Below are 13,132 nucleotides of genomic sequence, written 5' to 3'. Positions count from 1 at the left end.
TTCTTCAGAAGATGCTTCTTTAGTACTGTTGGATGCAGCTTGCAATCTATTCAGACTCTGAGAAAATCATATTGACTTGCTGAGTCAATATTTTTTTCTGAGCCAATATGGCATTCAGAGTATCAATTTCAAGAACTTCCTTCCTCTGAGGCGTCCCATTACTCACAGGATTCCTTTCAGAAGTGTACATGAACTGGTTATTTGCAACCATGTCAATGAGTTCCTGAGCTTCTGCAGGCGTTTTCTTTTGGTGAATGGATCCACCTGCAGAATGGTCCAATGACATCTTAGATAATTCAGACAGACCATCATAGAATATATCCAGGATGGTCCATTATAAAAGCATGTCAGAAGGACACTTTTTGGTCAGTTGCTTGTATCTCTCCCAAGCTTCATAGAGGGATTCACCTTCTTTCTGTTCGAAGGTTTGAACATCCACTCTAAGCTTGCTAAGCTTTTGAGGAGGAAAGAACTTGGCTAAGAAAGCCGTGACCAGCTTATCCCAAGAGTTCAGGCTATCTTTAGGTTGAGAGTCCAACCATATTCTAGCTCTGTCTCTTACAGTAAACGGGAAAAGCATAAGCCTGTAGACCTCAGAATCAACCCCATTGGTCTTAACAGTATCACAGATCTGCAAGAATTCAATTAAGAACTAAAAAGGATCTTCTGATGGAAGTCCATGAAACTTGCAATTCTGTTGCATCAGAGAAACTAATTGAGGCTTTAGCTCAAAATTGTTTGCTTCAATGGCAGGGATTGAGATGCTTCTTCCATGTAAGTTGGAATTTGGTGCAGTAAAGTCACCAAGCATCTTCCTTGCATCTCCACCATTGTTATTATTTTCGGCCATGTCTCCTTCTTTTTCAAAAATTTCTGTCAGATTTTCTCCAGAGAGTTGTGCTTTAGCTTCCTCTTTAGAGTCCTTTCAGGTTCAGGATCAGCTTCAACAAGAATGTTCTTATCCTTACACTACAAAAAATGTCGTTAAAATGGACGGCCAAATCGACGGCTTAGCCGTCGATAATATTGAAATTCGACGGCAAAATAGATGGCGCAATTGGTCGTTATAAAGCCTGTCGATTTTTCAAAATGCTAATAAAATCGACGGCTTTGATGGCCGTCGATATAATTTAATAAAATCGACGTTAGTTCCGTCTGTAATATGGGTGTGAAAATTTTACATCCTTAATAAAATCGACAACATTGCCGTCAATATTATTATTTAAAATCGACGTCCTCTTTGTCGATAATTGATTCAATAAAATCGACAGCCTTTGTGTCGATATTTAACTCATAAAATCAACAACACTTTTGTCTATAATATGTTTAATAAAATCGACGTCAAGGCCGTCGATATGTGCTTGAATAAAATCGACACTTTTGCCGTCGATTTAATTATTTAGATTTGTCTATTTTAACTTTTAAAAGCGACAACTTTGCCGTCGATTTTAATAGTTATATGTTTTATTTTTTTTCTATTTGAAAAATAGTAAACCATTAATACAAATAAACTTTTAAATATAAAAATAAAATTTAAACAGAATATTAGATAACAAGACAAATAAACTTTTAAATATAAAAATAAAATTTATACTAAATATTAGATAATGAGTTTACAAACTTATCAAAATAATAAATAACCCTCTAACATAAAGACTCAAGACAAGATAAATAACTAAACTTAGACTTATATTCGTTTAAATTGCTATCTACTAATAATACAAAATATTCAAAGTAAAGTAATCAAATAACCTACTCATACTCGTCTAAGTAATCATCTGAGTCATCAAAATCGTCAGAATCATCCTCCCTTTGAGAACTCTGTGGTTTTCCATGGCCGCGATCTCCGTCTCTACCAACCATATCCTGTACACATTAAAATAAGCAAGTTATTATCCATACTAGTTAAAGTAAAATGCAATTAAAGTAAAATCAGCTAGTAGTGTCATCAGCTAGTAGTAAAATGCTTTTGCGGATTTGAATTCAGTAAAGAGTAGGAAGAGTATGAAGGAAAATGCATGGGAAGGAAGAGTAGGAAGATGAGAGGAAAATGCATGCTTCAAAGTTTAAAAGAATCAATGGCTGCAAGATTTTTTACAGCATATACTAACCCTGCACTGCCAGCTCATTGAATATAGCAGAAGCAGATTTTTCTTTAATAAAAAAAAAGTGTATATGCTGAAGAACCTTGAATAGCTTTTCTGGGAGTCTTAAACTCTACCAATACTTTGTGATAGTGTATATGCTGAAGAACCAAATACTCCACTATTGTTTCTTTGATCAAAAGATTCTACTGACCCACACCACTACAATTCCCACTGTGAAATGCTGCATAGAAATATCAAATATTGCAAAAGAGTATATCAGAATCTTGAGTTCGGTAGCAAAAAACTGAATATTCTTTCAATATTGATGATTCCTCATACTTCACAAAGAAGCAGAAAACTAACTAAGCTTGAAGAAGCTAAACCAGAAAATAGAATCAGCTAGTAACAAAATGCTTAATTAGTAACCGAATTTCAAATTCCAACAAACTTAAAACTAGCTAACAAGAAATCAAGCAAGCAATCAACACATAAAGAATAAGCAGAAGTTGGCAATTGCTAATACCTGAGCTGAAATTACAGCAAGCAGTAATTGAAGAAATGAAAAGGGTAGTGTACCTGGTCATAGGAAACCCTAACTTCGCAGCACCAGGGAGAGAGGGAATCTTTTAAGAAAGCTGCTTCAAATGTATATGTTGTTGTTAGAAAATCAAAATATAAAGTTAAGAACAGGGAATCATTGCAATCTATAGATATAACTCTAAATGTTTGAGAAGAAATGAAAGTCACGTTAAAATACTATATAAACTATAAGGTATTGAAACAATAGAAAAATAATTATTTCAATATTTTTATATTTTTGTCTTGAGACTGTTATTAATAAAAATGAGGATAAAATCCAGAGAGCCAATAGATTTGTGCCAGATTTCAAAAGGAAAATAGAACAAAATGCATAGGTCATTTGTAGGAAGAAACAGAGTTTTGAACGAAAACAAAGCTTTATTTTCTTTCATATTAATGAGTGGAAGTCTCAAAAGCCAAGTGGGAGCTTAGATATACACTCATCATCATCATCATTCATGTACAAAAGGCATACTTTGAAAGACTTTGTAATTTAGGCTTTAGCATTCAATTATTGCCTTTTTATGCTACAGTTACCAGAAAAAAGAAAGATTCATATGCTAATGACTTTTTATTTTAATTGCTAATGAATTGAACTTTCATCACAAGTCAATGTTACACTTTACACGTATATGTGCTTAATTTGAATGAAAAATCTGACATATTCTCATGTTTCAGAATTCAGATATACTATAAGCCTATAGTTGCAGACACAAATGAACAAATAAAACAAATATCTTAAAAGGACACTAAAAATAAAAAGAAAAACCAAACTGGTAATTAGCATGTGAGCCCTTTTTTATTGGGCAGGCCTAAGCAAAACTCATGAAACGGTTATGGATCTTATCTATTAATTCTAGAGAACAGTCCACTAATGACCACTGTTATGGATCTTATCTATTAATCATAAATTAATGCATGCAATTCAGAGACATTGAAATATAGCTAGCAAGTTGAACTAATACCATAAGCACTATAATCTAAAACTAAACAGTGTAGTAATAGTACCAGAAAATATAATTGATCAAGGTAAATAGATTAAATAAAATCAAAACTCGAGCCATGACATTTCATTTGAAAACTTTTAATGATCAACAAATAAGTTAGCAATATTTATTTGTAATAAGATAGAACTGGAAGAAAGATGATAGTATGTGTTCCTAAATGTCCTTCCATTTCTATACATCCAAAGTAAAAGTACATGATAATAATAACAAAGGTGACAACTTCCACTTTTATAAAAATGAGATGGTGTATGTAGTTGGCAACAAGAAGAAGGCCAGATATAGCTAGCAGATTCACATTTTTGTATGTAATAATACAATTTTTTTAATCAACAAAGGATAAAAATAAAGGACAAAAATTAAAGAAATGTTATTTGAAAAATTTTAATTTTCAAACTTTCTCTTTTCTTTTTGAAATAATCGTAATTGTTTTAGACAATAGGAGACTTTATATAATATACTCACTCATCAATAATATGAAGCTAATTAATTAGTAACATAAAATAAGAGTAGGGTGTTAGGTAAAAAACTTCAGTGAGCACAAAATTAGGTTAAGGTTTTACTAGGTTGGGAGGAGTAAACGAGTAAGATCGAAGGTGATTAAATGGAGAAATTAAAATATGCAGTAGCCGAGTGTTAGATTAGATTGAAAGTTGTGTGAATTATGTTAAACGCGACCACTACTAAGTTTTATACATAAATGGCGTGAAGCCATGAAAATAAAGAATTGATTCCATAACTAATACATAGATGTAGAAAAGTGAATTGCATAAAGTGCATGAATGAGAAAGAACCAATAATTAAGTAATAACGTGAATCTTCATAGGAGTAGAAGCAAGTACAAAATTCAAAGCATAACCAACAATCGTGCATTATTGACAGTACTCTTCACCAAAAGTGTGTGTGTCTCAAGTACAAACTAAAACTAGCGGACCACACAAAATGTGCTTTAGCTTTTACCAAAGTGTAGTACCAACCATTGAATCCCATCGAGCTCATTACCCAAACGATATGTTATTAGATTCTTCCCTAGCTAGATACAATTCACTATTTACTATTTTACTCTATCAAAATGTTATAAAATTGAAAAAATAAACCTAATAATAATCATAATAATAAAGCCTTATACACAAAAATTTCATTCAGGCATTTCTCCGAACATGTGGTGTGCAGAGTTCAAAACAGTAAATTTCAATTTAATCTAAGCAACATTCAACCCAGTAATTTCAGAAAGATACAGCCAACAACAATTTCAGTCCAGAAATACAAGTTTTAACAAACTTAAGCCTAACCAAAATTTTTAAAAACAGAATTAAAAAGCAGTAAAAATAAAGAAAAGAAAGACAGGGAACAGGGGAAGGGAACCTGCATTGATGAAAGGAGGAAGAAGAACGGAGAGGCGGTGGGGTGGTGGTGATGTCGCGGTGGCACAGAAGGTCGTCGCCGCTGGTGGTTGCCTGTCGGTGCTTGAAGACGCGGACAGAGGGTGACTCCACGAATAGGGGTGTCGCACGCAGGAACGAAGAAATGGAGAAATGGGGAAGAAAGAGAAGAAGGAAGAGAGAGAGAGGGTAGGCGATGGTGGTCGCCAGTGGTGGTGTCGGACGGAGGCGGCGTTAAAGAGAAAGCGAATTCAATCAAAGGATACCTAGAATAGCTAGCGAAGTCAACCAAAGAATACCTAGCTTGAATTTGGGGAAGTATGCGTTTGTGAACTTTGGAAGCAGGAGTTGAGAAAATGTGTTTTTAGTGATAAAAATTGACGACCTATTTGTCGATTTTATTCAAATTTATCGACGGCAAAGGTGTCAATATTTTAAATAATAAAATAGACGACATATTCGTCGATTTTAATATAAAAAAAACAACACATATAGCGTCTATTATATAGATTAAATTTAGACCGTTCATTCCATTTTAGAAAGTAATCTAGATCGTTCAAATTTATCGACGGCAATGTTGTCGATATTTAAAATAATAAAATAGACACCATATTCGTCGATTTTAATATAAAAAACAACACATATGGCATCTATTATATAGATTAAATTTAGACCGTTCATCCCATTTTAGAAAGTAATCTAGACCATTCAAATTTATCGACGGCAAATTTGTCGATATTTAAATAATAAAATAGACGCCATATTCGTCGATTTTATTTTCGACTTCTGGTTCGCCTATAATATGACGATAATAGGGAAATAAATTAATGCATTATAAAAATATCGACGACTAGGCCGTCGATTTTAATATTTTTATTTTTAATTATTTTTTTAGTAATATCGACAGCAGGCCGTCAAAAATTATCGACGGCAGAAATAGCCGTCGATTTTTGCCGTCGATAAACACGCTTTTTCTTGTAGTGTTATTCCTGCTCATATGAAAAAGAAGAGAACAGAAAAAAAAATATGGAATCCTCTATGTCACAGTATAGAGATTCCTTATGTGAGTATAAGAAGAGAAGAATAGAAGAAGGAAAAGATAAGAATTCGAACACAGAAGAGTTGGTTCGAATTTTTGAGTAGAAGAGAAGTGTTAGTAAATAAATAAATAATTAGAAGGAGATGAGAGATGGAAGAATTTGAAAATAAAATAAAATAAAAATATTTTTGTTTTTAATTTAAAATTAAAGTTAAAATTCGAAAATTTTTAAAAAGAAAAATGAAATTAAATTAAATTAAAATTTAAAACAATTAGTTAATTAAAAAGGAATTTTGAAAAAGAGGTTAGTGATTTTCGAAAATTAGAGAGAGAGAATTAGTTAGGTAGTTTTGAAAAAGATAAGAATCCAACAAGATAAGATTAATTGAAAAAAAAATTTTGAAAATTAATTTTGAAAAGATAAGAAGTTAGATAAGAAGTTAGAAAAGATTTTGAAATTGATTTTGAAAAAGATGTGATTGAAATTTATTTTTGAAAAAGATTTGAAAAAGAAATTTAAAAAGATTTGATTTTGAAAATTAAAGTTGATTACTTGATTAACAAGAAACAAAAAGATATGATTTTAAAATTTAAAGATTGAATCGTTCTTACTAGGCAAGTAACAAACTTAAATTTTTTTAATCAATCACATTAATTGTTAGCATTAATTTTGGAAATATGAAATAAAAATAAGAAAAAGATTTTGAAATTCAAATTTTTTTAAAAAAAAAATTTCAAAAATATGTAAAAATAAATGAAAAAGATTTGATTTTTGAAAAAGATTTGAAAAATATAGAATTTTTAAATTGAAAATTTGACTTGACTCATAAGAAATAATTAAATTTAAAAACTTTTTGACTAAATCAAACCAAATTTTTGAAAATTTATGAGAGAATAAGGGAAAGATATTTTTTGATTTTTGAATTTTTAATAAAAAAAGAGAAAAACACAAAAATGACACAAAACATGAAAATTATGAATCAAAACAACTAATGCGTGCAAGAACACTTTGAATGTCAAGATGAACACCAAAAACACTTTGAATGTCAAGATGAACATCAAGAACATATTTTTGAAAATTTTTAAGAAAAGAAAAAAATGCAAGACACCAAACTTAAAAATTGACATAAGACTCAAACAAGAAACATCAAATTTTTTTTTTGGTTTTTTTATGATTTTATTAAAATTTTTTTGTAATTTTTTGAAAATTAATTGGAAAAAGAAAAATAAGGATTTCAAAATTTCTAATGAGAATTCCAGGAATCATGCAATGTTAGTCTAAAGCTCCAGTCCAGGAATTAGACATGGCTTACTAGCCAGCCAAGCTTTCAGTGAAAGCTCCGGTCCAAAACACTAGACATGGCCAATGGCCAGCCAAGCTTCAGTATACATAGTTCAAGCATGTGAAGAGGAAGCCTCAGTCCAAAAGAATTTAGACATGGCTTTACAGCCAGCCAGACTTCAACATGTTATCTTGAAACTCTAGAATTCATTCTTAAAAATTCTGAAGCCATAGAATAATTTATTTTATATTATTTTTTTTGAAAATTTTTTTGACAATAAAAATAAAAATAATAAAAACAAAAAGCTCAAAATTAAAATAAAATTTACCTAATCTGAGCAACAAGATGAACCGTCAGTTGTCCAAACTCGAACAATCCCCGGCAACGGCGCCAAAAACTTGGTGCACGAAATCGTGATCGTCCATTCCTTGGTAACAGCGCCAAAAACTTAATACGCACGTTCATAATCTTAGTTCTTTTTCACAACTTCGCACAACTAACTAGCAAGTGCACTGGGTCGTCCAAGTAATAAACCTTACGTGAGTAAGGGTCGATCCCACGGAGATTGTCGGCTTGAAGCAAGCTATGGTCACCTTGTAAATCTCAGTCAGGCGGATTCAAATGGTTATAGAGTTTTAATAATTAAAAGATAAATAAAACGTAAAATAGGATAGAGATACTTATGTAATTCATTGGTGAGAATTTCAGATAAGCGTATGGAGATGCTTAGTTCCTTCTGAATCTCGGCTTTCCTACTGCCTTCATCCAATCCTTCATACTCCTTTCTATGGCAAGCTGTATGTTGGGCATCACCGTTGTCAATGGCAACATCCCGTCCTCTCAGTGAAAATGGTCCAAATGCGCTGTCACCGCATGGCTAATCATCTGTCGGTTCTTGATCATACTGGAATAGGATTCAGTAATCCTTTTGCGTCTGTCACTACGCCCAGCACTCGCGAGTTTGAAGCTCGTCACAGCCATCCCTTCCCAGATCCTACTCGGAATACCACAGACAAGGTTTATACTTTTCGGATCTCAAGAATGGCCGCCAATAATTCTAGCCTATACCACGAAGACTCTGATCGTAGATCAGGAGGCTAAGAGATATGCATTCAAGCTTGTTTGCATGTAGAACGGAAGTGTTTGTCAGGCACGCGTTCATAAGTGAGAATGATGATGAGCATCACATAATCATCACATTCATCATGTTCTTGTGTGAGAATGAATATCTTAAAGAAGAAATAGACTTGAATTGAATAGAAAAATAATAGTACTTTGCATTAATTCATGAGGAACAGCAGAGCTCCACACCTTAATCTATGGTGTGTAGAAACTTTACCGTTGAAAATACATAAGAACAAGGTCCAGGCATGGCCGAATGGCCAGCCCCCTAAACGTGATGAAGAGACAAAAGTGATACAAGGATAGTCTCAAAAATGATCCCAAGATTCATCTTAACACGATAGTAAAAAGTTCTATTTATACTAAACTAGTTACTAGGGTTACAGAAAAATAAGTAAATGATGCAGAAATCCACTTCCGGGCCCACTTGGTGTGTGCTTGGGCTGAGCATTGAAGCTTTCATGTGTAGAGGTCTTCCTTGGAGTTAAACGCCATTTTGTAACTTGTTTCTGGCGTTTAACTCTGCTTTGCAACTTGTTTCTGGCGTTTAACGCCAGAATAGGGCAGAAAGCTGGCATTGAACGCCAGTTTGCGTCGTCTAAACTCGGGCAAAGTATGGACTATTATATATTGTTGGAAAGCCCTGGATGTTTAATTTCTAACGCAATTGAAAGCATGCCATTTAGACTCCTGTAGCTCCTGAAAATCCACTTTGAGTGCAGAGAGGTCAGAATCCAACAGCATCTGCAGTCCTTCTTCAGCCTCTGAATCTGATTTTTGCTCAAGTCCCTCAATTTCAGCCAGAAATTACCTGAAATCACAGAAAAATACACAAACTCATAGTAAAGTCTAGAAATGTGATTTTTGTTTAAAAACTAATAAAATATACTAAAAACTAATTAAATTATACTAAAAACTATGTAAAAACAATGCCAAAAAGCGTATAAATTATCCGCTCATCAGAGGGTATCACTCCGGCTTTGAGGCTCTCTTTGGATAATTCTGTAGGAGGTTTTCTGCATATGAAGATGACTGATGAGGCCCTGGACTTGTTTGAAATGGTGGCTAATAATAGGTACTTATACTCCTCAGAGAGAACCGTAAAGAAAGGCGTTATGGAGCTGGATGCCTTGGATGCAATTTTGGCTTAGAACAAAGCTATGTTCCAACAGATCGTCCTCATCACTTAACATCCCAAGGGTTCTGTGTTTAACGCCGAAGGAAGAATTGGCGTGGAATGACTTCGGAATGGGTGACGCCAACCGCCCACCACCCGACATTTGGCACCAGGTATGCCGAACCCCTCCCCCCTTTTTAGTTTGAATTCAAACTACCAACAAATCTCCTTGAATCTCTCCCCTTTCCTCTTTCCCAACACCCCCTCTACCATCAAATAACTCTCTTCCCCAGAAACCCTCCCCTTTTCCAATCAAATCCCTCTTCTTTCTCTCACCAATCCCAACCCTCCCTTTTCCCCAAGATTCCCTCCCCTTCTCTATACAACCCACCAACCCCACCTATTCGTGCCCCCCTCTTTTTCTCCTTCCTTCCATTTTTGTCCCCACCCCTCCCTATATATACCCCTACTTACCTCATATCCCTCACACCCGAACTTCTTCTTCTTTCTTTTTTTACCTCTTTTTCCACGGCTCCCCTTCACTCTCTACCCTCTTCTTTTAATTTCCCATTCTCCCATTCTTACCACTCCCTCTCCCCATTTTCACCTTAAGCACACGACCCCCTCTCTCCATCACTTTCCACTTTCTCTTCTTCTTCCTCTTCCCACTTATCCCAACCGAACTTACTCCCCTTTTGTTCTCTTTTTTTTGCTCGAAGATAAGAAAATTTTTAAGTTTTGTGTTGTCGTGCCTCTCTTTTTTCTTATTTTTATCAATGGCACCAAAGGGAGGTGAGTCATCCTCAAGGAAGAGGAAAGGCAAGGCACCACAATTCGGTGACTATGACTCAAATCAGACATGAAGAGCACTTTTTTGAGATCACAGTCAAAAAGAAGGTAATCCCAGAAGTGAAGTTCGACCTCAAGCTGGATGAATATCTGGAGATTTGACAATAAATTGAGAGAAGAGGTTGGCAATTCCTATGCAATCCACATACCGATGTGGGCCAGCTGAAGGTCCAGGAATTCTAAAATAATGCGTGGATCACCTACAAGGACCTTGTTCGGAGAGTAAATGAAAAGAACTAACAAACGTGTGTGAGAGGGAAGGTATTGGATTTCAATCTAAGAATGGTTAGAGTTGCCCTTCGGCTACCACCTCTGGGCTATGGCTTAGAGACTTACAGTGAAAGGGTGAACCAGGATCGGAGGTACGTCCAAGTTCTAGCTGACATTTGCCTCCCGGGAGCTCAGTGGAGGTTGAGTTCGGATGAACAGCGGAATCAGCTAAGACGGCATAACCTCAAGCCAGTTGCTAGGAGATGGTTGGAGTTTATCCATAATGCTCTATTCTCCCCACTAGTAATCGTTTGAAGTGCACAATGGACAGAGCTATCATGATCCACTGTATCATGGTTGGCTATGAGGTGGCGATGGAGGATATTATTCCATAGAAAATCTACAGCATCACCTCCGTCGCTAGCACTCATGCCAAGTTGGCCTTTCCTCATTTCGTTTACCGGCTTTGTGAGACTGTTGGCATCCGCTTTGAGAATGATTTTCCGATCCCAATTGAGCGGCCTATCTCGAAGAAGACCATGGAGCATGCACAAGAATATGCAAGGGTCCCGAGAGGGCAAGCTGAGGAAGAGGCTCAACAAGCACCTTCACCACCTTTTGTGCCTCAGGAGCATTACTTCCTACCTCAGGAGTACTGGTAGCAGTTGACCTCATCTCTTGAGCAGATGAGGATCACTCAGGATAGCCACGGCGTCCTCCTCCATTAGATTGTGACTGAACAAGAGAGTCAGCGCCACGAGCTTCACTAAGTGAGGCAAGACATGGGGCATCTGAGAGGACCTTATGGAGCACAGCCTGAGGAGGGAGATTGCCACCAACATGACTGAGGTGGTTGAGTTCTTTTCATCTTATTTCTGTTTCTGTTTCCTTATGTTATTTTCTATTTCATGTTTTCCAGTTTTATTGTTAATGAATGGCTCTTAGTAGTTATTTCCTTTAGTTCTCTGTTGTTTTAGTTTATGTCTTTTATTTTAAATAATGCCTTATGTATCATCCTCAAGTAGTATTTAAAAAGAAAAAGAAATGGCATTTATGATTAAAAGTTGAGTTTATCATGTATTTTCTTGTTACAATGCATGTGGTGGTGTATATGTTGTGGTTATGATTGTATTAGGAGAATAATGTGTGAAGTTCCTTGAACAAGGGGAACATTGACTTTTGAGGAACAAGAATTTAGAGAATTATTATGAAACATCCATAACTGAGAAGGAGGGTGATCCTTGAACCAAAAGAGATTGAAAAGAAAAATAAGAAAAAGAGAGAAAAAGAAAGAGCAAGAAAAGAAAAAAAAACAAAAAAAGGGTTGAAAGAGAAGCCAAAGGCTCTGAGTACCACCGACTAAGGAAATTGAAAGAAAAATAAGCTCAAAGAAAATCCTAGTCAAGTGCTTGTGGTGCTTATGTATCAAGTAAAAGCTTGAAAATAAAGCATTTAGAGTCATGACAAGGCTCAAGGTGAAAAGCACCCTACCCAAAAAAAAGCTAAGTTGCAAAGCTCTGAGCATCAATGGTTGAGATTTCAACTATATGCTTGTGGTGCTATCTCGTCAAGGAAAGGCTTGAGTCAATAGATCCGCAGGGTGCTTTATCACCCGGTAACCTAGACCAATTGGTTCGGGATTACCGATTGAAAGCTCACTATCAAGAGTTGCCTTGTGCTTGAGTATTTAGAGTTGTCAACAAAAGAATTCTCTCTAAAGTTCAAAGAAAGGAATTCAAGGATCAATCTGGACTTAACAGAGTGAGGTTTCATAACATCATCCAGGTTTTAGTTCGTTTGAGTTGTTGACATTCCCAAGTTTTAAGGAACAATGAAGAATAAGGATGCACTCATGATTACGACATTGTTAAACCCCACTCTTAGAACAAGCATGAGCTTCAATAGAACTCTTACTTTTAACCAGACCCATTCTATGTTTTCATTGTTCAAGTTGCTTGAGGACAAGAAACACTTTAAGTTTGGTGTTGTGATGTGTGAGCATCATTTGTATCTTTTCTATGTGATTTATATAGTTTTTCTATTGCTTTGTTAGAGGATTTTAGAGGATTAGCCCCATTGGATACTACTTTGAGTTTTGTGGCTTTTGATTGATTACAGGTAATACTTTGGTGAAGAATTTGTGAAAACGGCATTAAGAGATAAAAGAGGACCATGCGTACGCATCATCCATGCGTAAGCATCGCTGGAGCGAAAAGGGAGATTGTGCATACGCATTGTTGAGCGTACGCACGACCACAAGAGCTTAATTGGATCAATTCTTCTCTGGGTGCCTGGCGCTAAATGCCACAACCCGGCATTTAGCGCCCAAAGCTTCGTAGAGTGTGCCTCATTTCAGGAGACCTGGCACTAAACGCCCAGCCACCGGCGTTTAGCACCCAAACATATTTTTCACGTACAAGGTCCACTGCCTAGGTGGCGCCAAATGCCCAGAACCTGGCG

At 35.5% G+C, this 13,132-nt stretch overlaps 1 non-coding gene across 1 annotated transcript; it reads left to right on the top strand.

Moving 5' to 3' along the window:
* The first annotated feature begins 340 nt into the window (after nt 1-340).
* On the top strand, nt 341-448 carry LOC148550971 (small nucleolar RNA R71). Its single transcript, XR_015893042.1, has one exon. It is a non-coding gene; the product is annotated as a small nucleolar RNA R71 (small nucleolar RNA).
* The last annotated feature ends 12,684 nt before the right edge of the window (nt 449-13,132 follow it).

Source organism: Arachis ipaensis, chromosome B7, assembly GCF_059453495.1.
Source record: "Arachis ipaensis isolate K30076 ecotype BB chromosome B7, ASM5945349v1, whole genome shotgun sequence".
NCBI lineage: Eukaryota > Viridiplantae > Streptophyta > Magnoliopsida > Fabales > Fabaceae > Arachis > Arachis ipaensis.
Note: the sequence above shows the minus strand (reverse complement) of the source record. Positions and strands in the feature narration are given on the sequence as shown.